This window comes from Dasypus novemcinctus, chromosome 3, assembly GCF_030445035.2.
Source record: "Dasypus novemcinctus isolate mDasNov1 chromosome 3, mDasNov1.1.hap2, whole genome shotgun sequence".
Taxonomy (NCBI): Eukaryota; Metazoa; Chordata; class Mammalia; order Cingulata; family Dasypodidae; genus Dasypus; species Dasypus novemcinctus.
Window position 1 is genome coordinate 165,127,082 of NC_080675.1, and position 2,656 is coordinate 165,129,737.

The window sequence follows — 2,656 nt, forward strand, 5'->3', positions numbered from 1 at the left end:
AAACAAAGGACTTTGCTCCTGACCTACAAAATCATCATGGAGTAGGAAGCATGTAAATATCTCTCAACTCCACTAACAAATGAAATCAAAACCATTCACAACCAAGGCACTTACTGCCACTTAATGATAGTACCCCACGGCAGCTCCTGCTACTTGAATGGTTTATAGACTTGATTATCAGGAAATTTGAATATATGCAGTGGTGCCAGGAATAGCACATTATTTGCCAAGTGTGCTCAAAAGAAAAGGCAGCTTAGTTTTGGAGTGGCATTATGGCTTGCAAGTGGCGGTTTGATGGTGCTGGGGGTGGGGGGAAGAGTGGAATAATAACTTGCTAGAAATCAGCGTTGAGAAAGGCTTACCTATCATTAAAGTATTGATTCAATGAACATATATTCAGTAAGCATCTATTATGTGATGGGCTCTGGGTACACATAGTGAACAAGACTTTGCACCTCTCCTCATGAAGCTTATTGTCTAGTAGGGGATACAGAGAAGTGAATAATTATAAAGCAGTAGCATATGGAAGCATAAAGGAGGGGCGTATGATCCATACTTAGGGCAGGTACGGACAGGGAGGTGTTCCCAGCAGAAGTAACATTTGAAAAGGATGAACAGCAATATGTCCGGTGAGCATGCGCGAGGGGAGGTGGAGGAGGGGGCTGAGCAAGAGGGTTCCAGGCAAGGTCTGGAGGCAGGAGAGGCCAGGGTCCTTCTGAGGAGCTCCTCAGGTTTGAGTGTGGCCTACAACCGGTAGTCATAACGGATCCCCAATTCAATCACTTCTCGTCACCTTCAGTGACGTCAGCCTAAGGCAAACCACCCGAATGATAAGTGAACCCCCTACTTTTCCTCTTTATATTACTAATACTGAGAAAGAGAAAAGCAGCTCCTGACACCTGACGACTGGCCTAACCCTCACAGTGGGGCACTGGTGTTCTCCTGCCGAACGTCAACTATTTCGTGGGACATCCCACCAGGCCACCAAGGCCATTCTGTGACCATGACGGATCTGGACAAAAGCAAGAACACTCCGTAAACAGCTCAGAACAGAAACAAAAGCAAGAATGTTGTCCAAACCACCAAAACGACTAAACAGCCCTCTAGCCTGGCTAGTAAGAATGATGGCTGCTTCTTTACCAATGTCAGCTGTAGCCTCACTCTTTTCCTCCCACATTCAAGATGAGATTTGTTAAGAAATCCAATCATAGAATTCCCTGTGCCTCCTGACAGCATCTAATCCAGAGCAAAGCCCTGCTTCCTTGAACCTTCCCCTGAATCACCTAACACAAGCCTGAATCCTATAAGCCTTTTCTAACACCCTCTTGCTGAGATGCCCCCCATAGTTCCCCATGAGTGTTCTCCGTTACTGCGATGAGTCAATAAACCCAACTTGCTCAACCACAGATGGTTCCCAGGGGTCTTTGGCTGGAGGACACTGATGACACACAAGTCAGGTGAAGACATTTCCTACTTAAAACCCTTCGATGGCTTCCCATGACTCAGTAAAAGTCAAACTCCTTTCCCATGCTGTGTTAGTCAGCCAGTGGGGTGCTGAGGCAAAATACGAGAAGTCTGTTGGCACTTATAAAGGGCATTTATTTGGGGTAGACGCTTACAGATACCAGGCCATAAGCATAAGTTACTTACCTCACCAGAGTCTATTTTCACGTATTGGTGCAGGATGGCTGCTGACATCTGTGAGGGTTCAGGCTTTCTGGGTTCCTCTCTTCCTGGGTCTTGCTTCTCTTTCCTCTGTGTGCTTACTTCCCAAGGCTCCAGCTCAAGACTCCAGCATCAAAATCTCCAGCTCTATCCTTTGCCATGCCTTTTATCTGTGAGTCCACACCCACCAAGGGGTGGGGACTCAACACTACTGATGTGGCACAGTCAAAGCCCCAGTCATAACTCAATCACTCCCAGGTACAGACCAGATTACAAAATGCCTACATCATTTGGCTCTGCCTGCTTCTTAGACCTCATTTATTCACTCCACAAAATATTACTGCGGATCTACTATGTGCCAGAGTCAGTTCTTGACACAGCTATATTCTGGACTGCTGTGTGAATATTGGATTGGACAAGGAATCAAGGTATGAGTTAGGGACACCAGTGAAGAGGCTGTTTTTTGGTCCAATGAAGCAACTGGAATTAGAATCAGGGAGGGAGAGGAGTGAAAAACAATGCTCACACTTCTGCTTTGGGTGAAATGGGCCAACACAAGTGTCATTTGCTGGGAGAAGGAATGCAGTCAGATATGTCAACAAGGATTCTAGGAAAGGCAATTACTGGGCTCTGCTAAGAAGCTGAAGAGGGATCTTTGTAAAATGTCTCCAGAAGGGCGCCTCCCCAAGTGCCTAGGTGGTATTGCAGGGTTTCTTGGCTGACCTTGGCCTGTGGGCTGCTGCCTGTCTCTGCAAGAAATGTTTGAATAATGTCCCTATTTCAGGTGCTAGTTTATATGTGTGTGTGTGTGTGTGTGTGTAGGGGAGACATATTTCAGTGAAGTCAGTAACTTATTTCCTATGGCCTTCTGGGCTTAAATAAAATGATGATTAGAGTAATTCAGGGTCCATGAAGTAGTGCAAAAACAGCTGCTGTCTGCCGTTGCTCTCATTGGTAACTCATTTACTTTTGATAATGGGTTTCCACATAT